Below are 19964 nucleotides of genomic sequence, written 5' to 3' on the forward strand. Positions count from 1 at the left end.
AAAGGAGGCCAAAGCTAAAGAGAACATCAACTTGACAGCAGGAGCAATTCTATAGTCCACACATCAAACACCACCTTCCAAAGTCCACACATCAAGCACCACCTTCCAGCCCTGCTCAAATGGTATTCACAAACCTTTCACCACTCCATGACTCTGTAATCTTAGATCAAGCCACCTCAGCAGAAGTTGGTGCAACATAAGCTCTAGCTGAACAAATGCCACAAGAGGATGAGGGTGAAAGAAACGAACAAGCCACCTCAGCACACCCAGAATCTCAAGAAGCTGAGAAGAGGAAGAGACCCAATGAGACCACGAGTCCAAGTAAGAGAAGGCGATTGGAAGTTGAGGGCACAGTTGACGAAGGATCGTTCTTGCATAATCTCGATGCTCATTGCTTTCTCAAAGAAACTATGGAAGGCCTCGATACGATGCTGGTACACCAGACAGAAGGCTCAGCCTCCACAAGTGAAGATCTTTGGACCCAAGAGCAAAGAGTATGGAGAAATCACTTGCTTACCACTCACATCCTGCATGAAATTAATGCTACGCTATGGAAACATGTCCAGGAGTCGACAGACCAAGTGAAAGAACTTAAGGAGCAGACAGCAGTAGGGCGGATGCCATACACTGGGAAGTGATCCTAAAGAGCTTAAAGATAGTTGAGGAATAGGAGCTAAGACTGCAGGGCTTGGAAGGTAATAACAGATTCAACAGCAAGACCATAGTCCATGCCACCAAAGAAACAAGGAGCCCAAGGCAAGATTAGAGCAAGCCACCAACTACAAAAGGAAGTGCCAATATACCAAGGAGAAGGAAGCACAATATACAAGGCAACTAGAGGAAGCACATGCCACATTCCAAGCAAAGAAAGATGGATATGCAGAACAAATCAAAATACTCACTAAAGCAATTACTCAAGTAGAAAATAGAGTGGTAAGCCTTCAGGCAGAAAGAGAGCAGATGAATAAACCATGTGTTGAGAAATTGAAGGCCCTTAATGAGGTGATCACTGCAAAGTCTCAAGAGATAGATCAAATTCTTTTTAGCCATCAACAAGTGCTTGAGCACGTACACCAGCAGCACAGCTGACTACAAGCCAAAGCTTGGCAGAGGAGTGGCAAAGGCTACTTGAAGAAGCTAATGTTCAGGCTACAACATCCAGGATCACAGCAAAGGAAGTAGATAGAAGATATTCAGATATTTTATTATCCAAATTTTGTAAAAGAAATCTTGAAGAGCAAGCAAGGGCTAAAATAGCTTTGTAACCTATTTTTGTAAGTAATCAAAACTATAAATACTCCAGCGGGGATGCTTTTGGCACATGCTTTGGGGGGGGGCAGTTGTACCCAATTTGGTGTTTCTCTCTTGCGCATGTATTTTATGTTCTACATGCTTTTCGAGGACCATAGTTTTCTTGTCCCACAGCATGCACTTGGGAGGGCAGTTGTACCAAATCTAGTGTTTCTCTCTCGCACTTGTATTTTTTATTCTACATGCTTCCCGAGGATCGCAGTTTTCCCGTCACACATGCATATTATCTTGCTTTCTAATCTAGATTCTATAGATTGCCTATGCATGTATGAAATTCCGTGTCATTGTGTATGTTATGTGCCCTTGTTCTTGATCACTTAGATGGATATTTTATACTAGGGTCCTAGATAGTTCCAGCCCATGTTGTGAGCCCTCTAAAAAAGGTTATGATGAAGAGAGTAGTTGTGACATGCACTGACCTAAAAGGGGGAACCTTATTATGCCCGCCACCCGTTTTGTATAGTTGGGGCATACAATATGTTGTGTACATGTGAGTGCAATTATTTATGTTATAATCTTAGTTGCAAGACTTATGGTTATTTTTGTAAACACAAGCCCAATTTTATAAGGAAATATATTTAAGGCTCCTTGGCCTATTTTGGAAGAAATACAAGGAAAACATACATGTGAGAAGTGGAGCCACACATGTCGGAAGGGGGGGAAGGGGAGGAAGATTGCACTTGATGCTTTGTGTTGTGTTAATTTTCATCATGATTTTATGTGTTTTTATATGCTTTTTTCATAGTTGATTTATTTACATATGTTTTAGTTTGAAAGGTAAGTTAGTGGTAAGAGATTTCTCCTTGTACCAAGATCATGTCAATGGTATTAGAGCCAAGGTATTTATTAAGGAGAAAAATCAAAAGCTTGCAAACGGGGAACTAAAGTTAAAAGGAAGGCTTATAGAGGACCTTTGGACAAATAAAGCAGTAAAAGGAAGGACCTTTGGGCAAACTAGGTTCTTGAAACCTTAATATAAAGGCTTGTCTAGTTGAAAGGCTTAAAGAAGGACCTTTGGGCAAACTAGGTGCTTGGAACCTTAATACAAAGACTTGTGTAGTTGAAAGGCTTTTAAAAAAAAGGAAAACTTCACATATAACAGCACATATCATTCATCATAAAACGGAGTTTGTGCTACAATGCATCTCTCCAAGATCTGACTACATAAGAAGTTTAGCAATGTCTTGAAGGTCCCAAATATGCAAAAACTTAGCTACCTTGTGTGTAGAGATCAATAAGACATTACCTCTTTCTTCAAGAAGTTTAGTAATATCTTGAAGGTCCCAAATATGCAAAAACATAGCTACATTGTGTGATGAATCTATGCCTTTACTCATCTTTCTTTAAGATTTGATTCCCTAAGCAAAAAGCATCAAGTTTCATGAAGTTTATCCCATTGATTATGTTTTTCTTAACCTAAATAAGGTGATTAAGCTACTTTAATAGCTCTTTCACACCTGAGGCTTTTAGAAATAGACTTTCTACATTACATGGGGGCCTAAACCTTGTGTCCTTTCACAATTGGGGAGCAACTACAAGAGGTTGATTTTGCACAAGATTTTTGCAGTCTTTCATTGCTCAACAAATAAGAAAAAACATCTCTAGAAAGCTACCAAATCATCTCGGCTTCAATGATGGCTGTTTGTTGCAAGCACCTTAAACTTTTTTGACTTCTCTACCACTTGAACCCAAATTACTTGGAATTATTGACATCCAAACAAAGAGAAAAACTCAACTTTTTGTGAGTAAATCAACTCAAGGTGAGGTGATAACCCTTCCGTATGCCATTCAAGAGAAGATAAGACATTTATTTGCTCTATTTCTCTTTCTATATAGATTAATTATTTGTCCCTATTTTTTCTTAAAATTTCTCTATTATGGGGAAAAATCCGCAGCTTTCATCTATTCAAGAGTGCCTTAACACTTTGTATAATCAAATAGCTATATTGAGAGGGAGTTGAGGGAGGTAGAAAATAGATTATCTTGAAGAAAGAAGAGTAAAGGCACAAATTCATCAGATTTCGGAGACCTTAGAATTCAAAGAAGTGTTAAGGCCAAGAGGGTCTTCTAGAAAGCCTAACAAAGGGGACTCCATGCCTTATATTGTTTGATATTATAGGTTTTGCAACAAAGAGGGCCATATTGCAATGGAAGAAGAGAAACATATTGCCATATTCTTTCTAAAGAAATTCCAAACCCAAGGATAACAACAATGCCAAGAGGGTCTTCTAGCGGGCCTAACAAAGGGGACTCCATGCTTTATGTCATTCGATATTACAAGTTGTGCAACAAAGAGGGCCATATTGCAATGGAAGAAGAGAAACATGACAAAGTTGCACATGACTGCGGATGATGATCAAGATGGTTCACTCAAGAAAGAGGGTAACAACAAATTCCAACTATGAAGTTAAAAGCAAACCTCATTGCCTTTTGAGAATAAAAAGAACTATTAATTGTGTAAAGATGTTACACATTATAAGATTAAAGCTGCTTTCACTAGCACAAAGTATAATTGGACTAAGGTAGTGAAAGATGTAGGTCTATGCATCAAACCTCCTATGTATGTCCCTTAGATTGACTAAGATACACAAACACTATATGGATTAACAAAGATGGTAAGGGATAGTGTCTAGGGGCTCAAATAAAAGAAGAGCTCATCCCATTGCTTAGCCACACCTAGGCTAAGAGAGCTTTGCATAAGAGGGAGAAATATAACATGGTGTTGGTTAACAAGGTTATAGACCTATTGTCCCTCATATCTCTCTAAATTTAAGGATTGTTTCTTAGAGGAACTACCTCCTAGAATATTGAAATGCCCTCCTTGTAGTCCAATTTTGTGGAAAAAAAGCCAGCAAAGTATATGTTGAAAGCTTTGCTTTAAGCTTTGGAAGGAGATTAAGAAGGTGATTAGCACAAGATTATGCCCAAAAATCACACACACAAACTAAGCTATAGTTCTTTCTTATTCTTGTTCTCTCTCTCTCTCCATCACTAAAAGGAGACATTGTTGCACAAGATAGAGAAGGAATGTAAGAAGCAAGAAAGTGGAAGAGAGGGAAAAAAGAAAGACATAACTTCTTTTCATGGGAAAGGAGTCGTGCACTTCTCCAACCACCCAAACCACTTTCCTTAATATTTTATTAAATTGAAAAAAGTATACAAATTTCTTTATTCAAAGGTTTCAATTTGAGGCTTTATTTTCTAGTTGACTAAGGTTATTATGCTACGAAAGAAATGAAAAATTTCAAATGTGCATTGACTTTTACAAATTTGTGGACCCACTAAACAGCCAAGCACTTACAAAGTGGTACAAAAGATATTACAATAAGATTTGTACAAATTTGTGAACCCACTAAATAGCCAATCACTTACAAAGTGGTACAAAAGATATTGCAATAAGATTTTTACAAAGGCATAGATGCCATGAAAGATTGATAAAATGATTATTTTTACCGATGTAAAACACTTTGATACTATTTTGGTACCAAAAATAGAGGTTATCATTCCTCCCACACTTGCTTTATGAGCTCCTGCAAACAAAAATGTTAAAGTAGATCTTCTATTACATGGTGTTAGTTAACAAGGTTATAGACCTATTGTCCCTCATATCACTCTAAATTTAAGGATTGTTCCTTAGAGGAACTACCTCCTAGACTATTGAAATGCCCTCCTTGTAGTCTAATTTTGTGGGGAAAAAGCCAGCAAAGTATATGTTGAAAGCTTTGCTTTAAGCTTTGGGAAGGAGATTAAGAAGGTGATTAGCACAAGATTATGACCAAAAATCGCACACACAAACTAAGCTATAGTTCTTTCTTGTTCTTATTCTCTCTCTCCATCACTAAAAGGAGACATGGTTGCACAAGATAGAGAAGAAATGTAAGAAGCAAGAAAGTGGAAGAGATGGAAAAAAGTAAGATACAATTTCCTTTTCATGAGAAAGGAGTCGTGCACTTCTCCAACCTTTTCTTGATATTTTATTAAATTGAAAAAAGTATATAAATTTCTTTATTCGAGGTTTCAATTTGAGGCTTTATTTTCTAGTTGACTAAGGTTCTCATGCTACCAAAGAAATGAAAAATTATAAATGTGCATTAGCTTTTACAAATTTGTGGACCCACTAAATAGCCAAGCACTTACAAAGTGGTACAAAAGATATGCAATAAGATTTTTACAAAGGCATAGATGCCATGAAAGATTGATAAAATAATTATTTTTATCGATGTAGAACACTTTGATACTATTTTGGTACCAAAAATAGAGGTTATCATTCCTCCCACACTTGCTTTATGAGCTCTTGCAAACAAAAATGTTAAAGTAGATCTTCTATTACATGGTGTTAGTTAACAAGGTTATAGACCTATTGTCCCTCATATCACTCTAAATTTAAGGATTGTTCCTTAGAGGAACTACCTCCTAGACTATTGAAATGCCCTCCTTGTAGTCTAATTTTGTGGGAAAAAAGCCAGCAAAGTATATGTTGAAAGCTTTGCTTTAAGCTTTGGGAAGGAGATTAAGAAGGTGATTAGCACAAGATTATGACCAAAAATCGCACACACAAACTAAGCTATAGTTCTTTCTTGTTCTTATTCTCTCTCTCCATCACTAAAAGGAGACATGGTTGCACAAGATAGAGAAGGAATGTAAGAAGCAAGAAAGTGGAAGAGATGGAAAAAAGAAAGATACATTTTCCTTTTCATGAGAAAGGAGTCGTGCACTTCTCCAACCTTTTCTTGATATTTTATTAAATTGACAAAAGTATACAAATTTCTTTATTCGAGGTTTCAATTTGAGGCTTTATTTTCTAGTTGACTAAGGTTCTCATGCTACCAAAGAAATGAAAAATTATAAATGTGCATTAGCTTTTACAAATTTGTGGACCCACTAAATAGCCAAGCACTTACAAAGCGGTACAAAAGATATTGCAATAAAATTTTTACAAATTTGTGGACCCACTAAATAGCCAATCACTTACAAAGTGGTACAAAAGATATTGCAATAAGATTTTTACAAAGGCATAGATGCCATGAAAGATTGATAAAATAATTATTTTTACCGATGTAGAACACTTTGATACTATTTTGGTACCAAAAAAAGAGGGTATCATTTCTCCCACACTTGCTTTGTGAGTGCTCCCATGAACAAAAATGTTAAAGTAGATCTTCCATTATGAACACCAAAGAAACTCCCACACTTCTCACACTTTTCATCCCTCCCAAAACTCTCTATCTATTCACAAACTATAAACTCTTTTCTCTAAACTCTTTTACTAACACACTTCAAAATCTCCATAAACTTAATAAAGATAAGGAAGAAACCATCTCTAACACTTCACCCCCAAAAACAATTCCACCATCATGAAAAAATAAATCGAACTCCTTTTCATGGCACCAAGGAAACCCATAAAATTATTGTCATAAAGCACACCCATCAACAAATGATAATTACTTGAAGTTCACCCACCCATTTGAGCCTCATTTCTTTGGTTTTTTATTGAAAAAGAAAAACTAAGTCTCAAAATTTATCGAGCTTAGTGTGTTGTGAATTTTGGAACATCAATCTTGGTAACTCCTCCTCAATCCCAAGCTCTCCTCTCTCAAAACTTCGGCCAAACATGTAATGCTGAAAACCAACCTGGAAAACACGCATATGAACACCTGCCTGCGGACACTTCATACACACCTTTTTTTTTGTTGGTTCAAGGTTTCAAATAAAACCTTATCTTTTATTTTGCAGGCAAACATGGCGCTTATAAAGGTTTTAAAATAACATTTTCTTGCTCTATAAACGGCTAAAACGACGGCGTGCAGACATGCACTCTGTTTGTGCATTTGTGCCCTGCCTTTGGCTGATGCAGACTTGCTTGAGCAGCCACCTTCTTCATCTTCCTTTGCTCCACGATTTGTAGATAGAAGATTGGATGTGGCTCTATTCTTGTGTAGGCAATGAGAGTTAGCCGTAATGGCAGCCTTATGGCTTCCCTGTGAAGATCCCGTGCCCATCGCCACAATCCTCACTATCTTCTTCTCTTGCTTGCAAATCAAAGAATCCATTAGCCATATAGAGCCTTGTTGCTGCTTTGCTTATACTACACCAAGGCTAGCGACGATGACATTATTGATGTTCTTGTTTACGCTCTCTTGCCTTCTAGAGAATTCGCACTGTAGATTGATGTCAGAGAACAACTTGATGAGTTTGTGTTTGTGTTTTTTGATGATGTCCTTATGCATTCTAAGGATGAGAAAGAGCATGAGAGTCATATAAGGTAAGTTCTTAACACTCTCCACAAGCACAAGTTATACGCCAGAAAAAGTAACTGCCTCTTTTCTGATAAGGTGGATTATCTTGGCTTTGTCGTCTCTCATGAAGGCTTGTGTCGAGACCTCGCCAAGATCCAAGTAATCATAAACTAGCCTAATTCTAGGTCAACAAAGGAAATTCATAACTTCTTGGGTTTGACTCTTTGTCAACGAATATGCCAAGATTGCCTCTCCCCTCACCTCTCAGCTTCAAAAGAATATACCCTTTCAATGGAACCTAGAGTGCCAAATCTGCTTTGTAAAAAGCTTAAGGTTGCTCTTGCTTGCCATCAACTATTGTTGCCTTTTCCTAGTTTTAATAGCCATTAGGGCTATCTTGATGCAGGATGCCGATGAGTCCCAAAAGCTTTGTCCTCAATGAAATGTCTTATTCAACTAACGCTCTTGAATTTTGGTTGTGGTGCATGCCAAAAATCATGGAGGCATTACCTATTAGGTCAAAGGTTCCAACTTGTGACTAATCATAAGAGCTTGGAGTGGATCTTCATCCAGTTAGAGCTCGAGCTCAACATGAGGCAAAGGAGATGGGTTGAGCTACTCCAAGAATATTAAGTTTCGACTTGGTAAAGAAAACATGATTGTTGATACCCTTAGTTGTTCAAACAAATGTTATGGCTATCTTTATGCCTTGAAATCCTGTGTTTGATCAAGTTAAAGAAGTATTAGATCAGGATCCCTTCTTTAAGCCCATCCTCCAAGCTTTATCTAGTAATGCTAATAGACAAGATCCAAGGATAGAAGGGCAATCCTTTTGATGAATACTATATAATAAGAGGATGTGTATACCTAGCAATGAAGCTCTTATAAGGAGAATCCTTATCGAGGCACATGATTCCCTCGTGGTCGGACATCTAGGTTATTAAAAAACCTACACTTAAAGCGAGAAGGATTTATTTTGGGAAGGATGTGTTAAACTATGTGAAGTCTCCCCTGCCATTGAATCAAAGTTGAGCAAGTCAAACTTTTAGGTAAGTTCCACCCCTAGGACATTACCTGTATGAAATGGGAGTGTATCATAATGGATTTTATCAGTGGACTTCCTTATGTTGAGGGTGGATACGATTCCATCATGGTAGTGGTATTGACAACATCACCAAGGTTTCTCATCTTTTAGACATTCTATGGCACCATTAATATTACCTGCATCTTTGTTAAAGAAATAGTGAGACTTCGTGGTCTACCTCATTGAATAGCCCTAGAACTTGGTCAGACGTGAATACGATAATTATTAAATAATTATTAAGTGAGATTTTTAAGAATAAAATAATAAAAAGGGTGAGGGAGACGAGAATCGAATCCATAATCTCTCAAGAGCCGTAGCCACTCCTTAATGCTTTGTTTTTTATGATTATAGTGTAAAAATAATGATTTTTTTGTATATTTCTTATTTTCCCAAAAAAATAATAAAAATAAAAAACCTAGCCCACCACATGATCATGTGGCCACCTTCCCCCTTCTCTCTCTCTCTCTCTCTCTCTCTCTCTCTCTCTCTCTCTCTCTCTCTCTCATCATGTGGCCACCAATATTTCTTTTTTGACCTAGCACACCACCCTCATCATGTGGCCACCTTCCCTCTTTTCTCTCTCTCTCTCTCCCTCCACTTTACTCCTTCCACCTCATCCCTAGTCTCACCTTTCTTCCCTCTTTTATCTCTCCTACTCCTTATGGAAAAAAGATTTAGTAGATTCTTCCTCTCTCACCCCATAAGAAAAAAAGCTAAAAATTTTCCTCCCCTCTATGAAATTCATTTTTGTTCCCCTAAGAGGCTGAAGCTTCTTAGGTTTAGCTCCCACCTCTCTCTCACTCTTAGCAATCTCTGAATCCTTCCAAAGCCACTTCGAAGCAAAAAATGAATTTCTCCTCACCTCTCTAATTATTTGGGGGTAAATATGTTCTTTTAAATGATAAATGCTCATTTATTAATATTAAAGCTACTTAGCCTTTATATTAACGCTAAATTTTTTTAGTTGAGATGTTAAATAGAAAAGGCTAAATAATTTGTAATCATTATGGATAAGAAACTAGTTTTTGTGCTAAAGAGAAATATGTTTTATAATTTTCTTATAATAAAAGTCGAATAATCCCTACTAAATTTAAAAGTCTAATAATCCCTATTAACGTTATTTTAGCTTTGTAAATTTGTATTTAAATTTCTTTCAAGGCTAAAAATTGCTTCAAGGAGATAAGCAAAGAGATTACATATATAATTTTATTCATTGTTAATAAGAAAAGTTAAGATGCTTAATAGAAGAACTTAGCAAAATTAATATAAATGTTCTTAGTATAATGCTTGATATTCCATTTTAAGGCTAAATAAAAGAAGGCTTGATATTCCATTTTAAGGCTAAATAAAATTAATTTAAATTTTCTTAATATAATGCTTGATATTCCATTTTAAGACTAAATAAAATACGTTTAATACTTTATTAATGTATGTTTGAGGCACTAATGCGTGGCATATCATGCCAGCTACGCAACCGTGGAACAATAAAGGCACACCTAAGTCTCCAACCCTAACTTTCTCTGCCTACTGTTCGCTTGCTTCCTCTGAGCAGAAAAGCTTTGTTTGCTGGCTCTCCACCCTCGCAGCAGTATCAGTAGCATAGAAGAAGAAATGAAGAGGTGTATCATGAGTGGCTATGTTGCCACCACAATCAGTCCACTACTACTCTACCTACTCAATCACATGCGGCTATGTGGTGGTGTAGTTATTTCCTTATTTTAATCAACGGCGAACATGTGATTGAGTAGGTGGACTAGTAGTGGGCTGATTGTGATGGCAATAGAGCCAGTATTGAATCGGTTGCTGCAACCAATCAAATCAATTTGTTTGTTTTTGAGGCTCACCTTGTAAGGAAAAAAAACTATTTTTTTTCCTCCCTTCTATCAAATTCGTTTTTGTTCCCCTTAGAGTCTGAAGCTTAAAGTTACCTAGCCTTTATATTAACGCTAAAAAAATTAGTTGAGATGTTAAATAGAAAAGGCTAGATAAATTTTAATCATTATGGATAAGAAATTAGTTTTTGTGTTGAAGAGAAATATGTTTTATAATTTTCTTATATTAAAAGTCTAATAATCCCTATTGAAGTTATTTTAGCTTTATGAATTTGTATTTAAATTTCGTTCAAAGCTAAAAATTGCTCCAAGGAGATTAGTGAAGAGATTATATATAATTTTATTCATTGTTAATATGAAAAGTTAAGATGCTTATAAAACCGCTTGGTATTCCATTTTAAGGCTAAATAAGAGGCTTTATTATGGGGCTTGGTGTTCGTTTTAGGCTAAATAAAATTAATATAAATTTTCTTAATATATATAATACTGGATATTCCATTTTAAGGCTAAATAAAATTATTATAGATCTTCTTAATATATATAATGCTTGATATTCCATTTTAAGGCTAAATAAAATTAATATAAATTTTCTTAATATATAATGCTTGATATGCCGTTTTCTTAATATATAATGCTTGATATTCCGTTTTAAGACTAAATAAAATACATTTAATACTTTATCAATGTACGTTCAAGGCACATAGTAAAGGCAATAAAGGCACAACCCTTTTCAAAAAACGGGCAGATATATTATGGTAAGAGGAAGAATCCAAGGTTACATTGGCCACATGCCAGTTGTTGATTCAGACTAGGCCAATGCCTAACAAGTGGCACGCGTAATGCATGTGACTGCATGCGCTCACGCGTGGGTGGGGAAAAATCTAGTGGCTGTCAGTCTACTCCAACGCCTCGCTTCATGTAATCGATCTTCCTCGATCAGCTTTGCTGTTAGCTCTGCAGCTTCCATCTTGAACGGTGGTGCCCAGAGGGTTGGATGGCATCCAAGGTGCTTCTCCTTTGTAAAGCGGGCTCCCCGGCCAGCCTGAAACACATCTGCTTCTTCTACACGGCCTTGCTGGGAGGGTGTTGAGATATGAGAAGCCTCCGCAGAGCAGGACCGCTTCTCATCTGCCTTCCCATTGAAGATCGATCTCCTCGCCCTTCCTTCTCTCGCGATCGGCCGATCTAGCCGATAGTTCCTTCTTGCTCACCGCCCTGAGCGACGGTGGGGGCTTGCAGGGGAGCACCTTCTTGCTGTTTGGAAATTATCTTCCTCCTGCATCTCTTCCAACGGCGAACAGCTTCCGGCTCGGACATCCTACCGCTTCAAGGCATTGTCCCCAATCAGGTGGAGGAGGCTATCTCAAGGGTATTTGTTGTTTTTATCTGGTTTTGGATGTGGGACTTTACCTGGTTGTTCAGGTTCGTCCCTTTTGCAGACTCCCTCGACGCTGGAGGACTCTCCATCTGTGTGGTACCTTCTTCTTTCTTGCTCCACCAGACCAGCTGGAGGAGGAACAGCGTCATCTCTAGGGTAAAGGTTTTCCTTAATCAGGGCTTCTCTGATCCTTTCCACCGTCCTTGCAGGAGGATCCGATGAAGTCGAGGTGGCGGCTATCGGGCTCTTCTTGTTATTGTGTGCCTGCATTCGAGTTGGAGAGGACCGTAGCCAATGGAATGTCTGCGGGCCGTGAGTTCCATTGGTCAGCATTGAGCTGCTCTTCCGATCTTGCAGGGGGCATCCCCGGTTCAGTGGAGGTCCGGCGTTTGCATCCACTCTGGATCTATTGAGCACGCCAGGTCACTTTGCCTAAGCTGATTCATCTGCTTCTCTGGGTTGGATCGTGATCCCTGTATGCATGTTAGTACTATTCTGCTCCTGTAAGGGGAAGAGATAGGTTTGCTTACTGCGGACTGCATATTGCTTCTATTAATGCTCTGTCTTTAGAGAGGATTAGGAGAATTTTGTCTCTGGTTTTTTCCAGTTTCTCCCTGGTGTAATCTGATTCTCTTTTTTGTAACTTAGTCAGTAGCTTCTTCTCTAGATTGAGTAGGGCTTGTGTTTGAATGTTCCAATACCTGATGCATGTTGTAGTTAAGCAAACAGAGAGAGGCGGACCCTTGATTTCGGGGTTGTCGAAAGTGGCTGCAATCCTCTGTAGCCAGGCGTGCCATATATACTCGCATCTTATTACATTCCATAAGGTTGTTGAGCATCCTATGTTTTCACCTAATATTGTATTCTTCCAATTTACATCTTTCCCCCAACTAAGAACAGTTGCATGTAGCACTTTGAAAGTATTTGAGATGTGTTTGCAATGTAAAAAAATGTGGAGATCGTTCTCAATTAGGTCGCATCTTGCACATTTATCTGGGGCGATGTTAAACTTGGCAGCCTTGCTCTGAGTCCAAATGGCTCTGTAGGCAACCAGCCAGGCGAGGCAAGATTTCTTGGGTTCAATGTGAGTGCTCCACAGCTCCTTGAGACTGTTGTACCATCTTTTCATGTCCCAGGTGATATTCCATCTGCGGTTAAGAGTAACATGAATTGGGGGGACTTTTCTAGATTAGGAATGGGGAGGAGGGGTTTATTCTTTGGCCAGTGAAAGGCTAGGATATTGAAGGTGGGGGATCTGCTGATTTTCCAGATTTCTTGAGTATTCCATTGCATTGTTCTGCTTTGGATTAGGTCTAGTTCTGGGGTTCGACAGTCATATTTGGCTACCAGCTCTACTCTTGAAAGCCAGGTACTGTAGTAAGGGTTGAAGATGTCTGCCCAGGTTGCTAGACCTTTTTTGTGCAGATTAAGGGCTAATTTCTCTTCTTCTGGCTCAAGGGGGGTATGAGGGAGGATAGACCACCAGCAGGAGTCAGTGGCTAATATACCTTCTGCTTTGTTGTCATTGAGATTGATGGACAGAAAACTCTTAATTCTTAACCAGGCCTTCCATATTGACGTGACAAGTTGGCTCCCTTTAGGGGTAATGGGGTGTTTGGAGGCTACTATGGTGATAATGGGAAGATTTAGCCACTTATTGTGTCCAGTGATTGAAAACCTAGGGATGTCCTTGACCAGTAGCTGTGCCCAGTCTTCGGTGGGGTTCTCCATAGCTCTGATGATCCATTTAGCAGTCCGCATAAAGGCGAATGTCTTTAATCCCCAGCCCTCCCTTAGCTTTGGGAACAGTGCAGGTGTCCCAATTTACTTTAGGTCTGCTTCTGCTCCATGGGTCTCCTCCCCACAGGTAGTTCCTGCAGAGCTTGGTGAATTCATTGAGATCAGCATCGGGGGGTCTCCAGCAGCTAAGGAAATAAATCGTGGAGGGGATGATGAAATGGTTGAGTACCATGATTCTCCCTGCTAGTGAAAGTTGCTTTCTTTTCCATCTCAGTAGCTTACTTTCTATTTTTTCCATTACCCATCGCCATCTTTGTTTCTGAGACACCTTGAAGCCCATGGGTATGCCGAGTAGCCTGAATATCTCACCATCCTGGATGCTATGGCATCCTGTTTCCATGAGCCAAGAGGGAGGGGGTTCAATGAGGGTTTTGATACCAGTTTTGCTGTGATTGATTTGGGAACCTGAGGCCTCACAGTAAGTTTGGAGACAGCTCCAGAGTACCTTGATGTTCTCTTCTTCGTTTGCTATCAGGCTGTTTGTGTCATCTGCAAACATCTGGGTGCACATTTGGTCTCCATTGGGAAGTTTGATACCAACTAGTTCCCCTTTGCTTATCTTGTCCTTTATTAGCCAGTTGAGACCATCTGCAGCTATAGCATAGAGCAGGGGAGCTAGGGGGCATCCTTGTCTGATACTTTTTTCAAGGGGGAATGGGTCTGACAGATCACCATTGAAGATAATTTTAGCTTTGGCATTTCCAAATAGTGTTTTAACCATTTGGGAGAATTGGGGTCCCAGGCCCATGTCTCTGAGGGATTGGAGGATGTAGTCCCACTGAATTCTGTCGTATGCTTTCTCAAAGTCTATCTTGATAAAAAGGAAGTCTTGGTTGGTTTTTTCAGCATAATCAAAACCTTCCCATAGGGCGATTATGGAGTCCAAGATGTTCCTGCCTTTGATGAACCCTTTTTGTTCCTTTGTTATCCATTGATTCATGTGTTTATTCAGCCTGTTGGCTAAAGCTTTGGCAAAGATTTTGTAGACACTGTTGAGCATAGTGAGTGGTCTCCAGTTCCCCATGATCTCCTTGGGGCCTTTTTTATGGATCAGCTTGATAAGGCCTTCATTGATTTGAGATGGTAGTGCTCCATATTTCAGTGATTCTTGCCATACTTTGAGAATGGGACCTGTTAGCACATCACAAAAGGATTGGAAAAACTCAGCCGGCAGACCATCCTTACCTGGGCTCTTGTTGGGTTTGAGGGAGAAGATGACCTCTTTGATTTCTTCGTGAGAGAGATCCTTCTCGAGAGAAGCAGCCATGTTAGCTGGGAATGTTCTAGGTCTGACAAGTTTGATTGCTTCCATTGCGGCTGCCTTAGTAGAGGAGGGGGGTCCTTCTTCCTGGAAGATGCTGCGGTAGTATTCAGTGATCAGCTTTTTGTTCTCCGCTTGGTTCATGACCTGGATTCCCTCCTTGTTTTTAAGCAAGGGGATATGCTCTTGCCTTTGTTTAACCTTGAGCATTTTAAACATTTCCTGGCATGGTCTGTCTGATTTTCCTGCCCACCATTCCCTGGTAAAGAGCTTAGTATGTTGCAGAGCTATTTCTTCTTCTCTTTTGATTTTGGCTCTGATTTGGTTGATATTGGCTGAGTCAGTAGAGGACTCCTGATCTTGCAGTTGTTCTTGGAGTTTTTTGAGTCTGCTGGATCTGTGGGTTGAAACCTCCTTTCTGACCTGCGTGAGAAGGTTTTGGGTAGACTTGACCGCCAGACTCCAGGCTTTGGCCGGGGATAGGTTGTTGCTGAAGAAGGATTCCCAGATGTGTTTGACTTCTTCTTGAACTAAGGGTAGTTTAAATAGAGCTGGATCAGTGTGAAACCAGCTTGCTTTGTGTCTGAATTCTTGGTTGTCCATTGTAGTGATGATGGGGTAGTGATCTGAGATGCATGTGGTAATGTCTACAACACATTCGCACCTATTGTATTTGGAGTAGATTTCACCACTTGCGTAGGCTCTATCTAGCCTGGCTTTTCTGGATAGATCTCTTGCCGAGTAGTTTTGCCACGAGAAGCTTCCTTCTTGACCACGATCTTGCAGATTGAACTTGTGTTTGACCTTGTCCCATGCTTGTTTCTCTGAGCCAGCCAGGGATTGACCTTTGGATTTGTATCTGTCTTTGAGAGTTTCCACCATGTTATAGTTCCCACCATGTTATAGTTCCCCATAATCAGCAGAGGTGCTCTTAGCCTTAGCAGGGAGTTCCAGGTTCTGGTCCTCTGTTTTTGAGGGCCGTGGGCATACACTCCTACATAGGAGAAGCTGCTCATGTGGAGAGCTATCCATTGGTTATTGCTGTCTATGTGGTAGTCTTTTAGATCCTGGATACAATCATAATGAATACCCACTGCGAGGCCCCCCGTTCCTTGAGAATGAAGTGAGAACACCCAAAAGTGAGAACACCCAAAAGTGATCGGGGGAGATGGTGTACAGCCTTCTGTTCAGTTCCTCTCCTGTAGTCTTTATCTCCACTAAGGAGATGAAATCCAGGTGTCCTTTTGCTTTGAGCCATTGTTTTACTAGCTGTGCTTTCTTAGGATCTAAAAGACCTTTGACGTTGAAGCTTGCATCTTTCATTATCTTTTATTTGGTGGTTTGTTTTGCCCTCCTTTAGTGATTGACTGGGGGGTGGAGCCCAGGTGTGCTCTGCCTCTCTTGAGCTCTTTGCTTATCTCCATGTCATTGGGGTTTCCTGGTTGAGGAGTGGTGCTCTTTTCAACAGCTGGTATGACTGTTGTGTCCATATTTGCTCATCCAGGTTGTCTACTTCCTTGTCTAGCCTCAGCTTATTGATAGGGGTATTTTCAACACAGTCATTTTCTTCTTCCGAGTCTCCTGGATCTGGGACAGCAGCTAGAACTGAATATCTGTTTGGTTTGACAAGAGGGTGGGGGGGTTTGGGCTTGGAGAAGGGTTTCCTTCTGCTGACTTGCACAAACTCGGGATCTTTTAGGTTTCCGTTAGACGGAGGGGGACCGGGGATCGGATGGGCTTGACTAAGGCTGGGGGGAGGTCTTTTTCAGCTACTTGGGGTAGGATGAGCTGAGGGTTTTTGATGGGACAATTTCTGATGAGGTGCCCTTGTTTCCCACAATGAAAGCATGAGTTTGGAAGGTGTTTGTAGAGGATTGGCTGAGTGTGTGAGAACTCGCCACATCCTATTTCTATCTTGTCTGGTAGAGGGAGGGACAAATCAAGTTCGACGAGGACTTGGGGGTGCCACGCTGGGTTGTAATGTTCTTGTTTACGCTCTCTTGCCTTCTAGAGAATTTGCACTGTAGATTGATGTCAGAGAACAACTTGATGAGTTTGTGTTTGTGTTTTTTGATGATGTCCTTATGCATTCTAAGGATGAGAAAGAGCATGAGAGTCATATAAGGTAAGTTCTTAACACTCTCCACAAGCACAAGTTATATGCCAGAAAAAGTAACTGCCTCTTTTCTGATAAGGTGGATTATCTTGGCTTTGTCGTCTCTCATGAAGGCTTGTGTCGAGACCTCGCCAAGATCCAAGTAATCATAAACTAGCCTAATTCTAGGTCAACAAAGGAAATTCATAACTTCTTGGGTTTGACTCTTTGTCAACGAACATGCCAAGATTGCCTCTCCCCTCACCTCTCAGCTTCAAAAGAATACACCCTTTCAATGGAACCTAGAGTGCCAAATCTGTTTTGTAAAAAGCTTAAGGTTGCTCTTGCTTGCCATCAACTATTGTTGCCTTTTCCTAGTTTTAATAGCCATTAGGGCTATCTTGATGCAGGATGCCGATGAGTCCCAAAAGCTTTGTCCTCAATGAAATGTCTTATTCAACTCACGCTCTTGAATTTTGGTTGTGGTGCATGCAAAAAATCATGGAGGCATTACCTATTAGGTCAAAGGTTCCAACTTGTGACTAATCATAAGAGCTTGGAGTGGATCTTCATCCAGTTAGAGCTCGAGCTCAACATGAGGCAAAGGAGATGGGTTGAGCTACTCCAAGAATATTAAGTTTCGACTTGGTAAAGAAAACATGATTGTTGATACCCTTAGTTGTTCAAACAAATGTTATGGCTATCTTTATGCCCTGAAATCCTGTGTTTGATCAAGTTAAAGAAGTATTAGATCAGGATCCCTTCTTTAAGCCCATCCTCCAAGCTTTATCTAGTAATGCTAATAGACAAGATCCAAGGATAGAAGGGCAATCCTTTTGATGAATACTATATAATAAGAGGATGTGTATACCTAGCAATGAAGCTCTTATAAGGAGAATCCTTATCGAGGCACATGATTCCCTCGTGGTCGGACATCTAGGTTATTAAAAAACCTACACTTAAAGCGAGAAGGATTTATTTTGGGAAGGATGTGTTAAACTATGTGAAGTCTCCCCTGCCATTGAATCAAAGTTGAGCAAGTCAAACTTTTAGGTAAGTTCCACCCCTAGGACATTACCTGTATGAAATGGGAGTGTATCATAATGGATTTTCCATCATGGTAGTGGTATTGACAACATCACCAAGGTTTCTCATCTTTTAGACATTCTATGGCACCATTAATATTACCTGCATCTTTGTTAAAGAAATAGTGAGACTTCGTGGTCTGCCTCATTGAATAGCCTTAGAACTTGGTCAGACGTGAATACGATAATTATTAAATAATTATTAAGTGAGATTTTTAAGAATAAAATAATAAAAAGGGTGAGGGAGACGAGAATCGAATCCATAATCTCTCAAGAGCCGTAGCCACTCCTTAATGCTTTGTTTTTGATGATTATAGTGTAAAAATAATGATTTTTTTGTATATTTCTTATTTTCCCAAAAAAATAATAAACCTAGCCCACCACATGATCATGTGGCCCCCTTCTCTCTCTCTCTCTCTCTCTCTCTCTCTCTCATCATGTGGCCACCAATATTTCTTTTTTGACCTAGCACACCACCCTCATCATGTGGCCACCTTCCCTCTTTTCTCTCTCTCTCTCTCCCTCCACTTTACTCCTTCCACCTCATCCCTAGTCTCACCTTTCTTCCCTCTTTTATCTCTCCTACTCCTTATGGAAAAAAGATTTAGTAGATTCTTCCTCTCTCACCCCATAAGAAAAAAAGCTAAAAATTTTCCTCCCCTCTATGAAATTCATTTTTGTTCCCCTAAGAGGCTGAAGCTTCTTAGGTTTAGTTCCCACCTCTCTCACTCTTAGCAATCTCTGAATCCTTCCAAAGCCACTTCGAAGCAAAAAATGAATTTCTCCTCACCTCTCTAATTATTTGGAGGTAAATATGTTCTTTTAAATGATAAATGCTCATTTATTAATATTAAAGCTACTTAGCCTTTATATTAATGCTAAATTTTTTTAGTTGAGATGTTAAATAGAAAAGGCTAAATAATTTGTAATCATTATGGATAAGAAACTAGTTTTTGTGCTAAAGAGAAATATGTTTTATAATTTTCTTATAATAAAAGTCAAATAATCCCTACTAAATTTAAAAGTCTAATAATCCCTATTAACGTTATTTTAGCTTTGTAAATTTGTATTTAAATTTCTTTCAAGGCTAAAAATTGCTTCAAGGAGATAAGCAAAGAGATTACATATATAATTTTATTCATTGTTAATAAGAAAAGTTAAGATGCTTAATAGAAGAACTTAGCAAAATTAATATAAATGTTCTTAGTATAATGCTTGATATTCCATTTTAAGGCTAAATAAAAGAAGGCTTGATATTCCATTTTAAGGCTAAATAAAATTAATTTAAATTTTCTTAATATAATGCTTGATATTCCATTTTAAGACTAAATAAAATACGTTTAATACTTTATTAATGTATGTTTGAGGCACATATGTGTGGCATATCATGCCAGCTACGCAACCGTGGAACAATAAAGGCACACCTAGTCTCCAACCCTAACTTTCTCTGCCTACTGTCTTCCTTTGAGCAGAAAAGCTTTGTTTGTTGGCTCTCCACCCTCGCAGCAGTATCAGTAGCATAGAAGAAGAAATGAAGAGGTGTATCATCAGTGGCTATGTTGCCACCACAATCAGTCCACTACTACTCTACCTACTCAATCACATGCGGCTATGTGGTGGTGTAGTTATTTCCTTATTTTAATCAACGGCGGTGGCAACATGTGATTGAGTAGGTGGACTAGTAGTGGGCTGATTGTGATGGCAATAGAGCCAGTATTGAATCGGTTGCTGCAACCAATCAAATCAATTTGTTTGTTTTTGAGGCTCACCTTGTAAGGAAAAAAAACTATTTTTTTTCCTCCCCTCTATCAAATTCGTTTTTGTTCCCCTTAGAGTCTGAAGCTTAAAGTTACCTAGCCTTTATATTAACGCTAAAAAAATT

The sequence above is a fragment of the Cibotium barometz genome, chromosome 34 (genome assembly GCF_041138505.1).
Source record: "Cibotium barometz isolate CiBa-2024 chromosome 34, ASM4113850v1, whole genome shotgun sequence".
Lineage (NCBI taxonomy): Eukaryota > Viridiplantae > Streptophyta > Polypodiopsida > Cyatheales > Cibotiaceae > Cibotium > Cibotium barometz.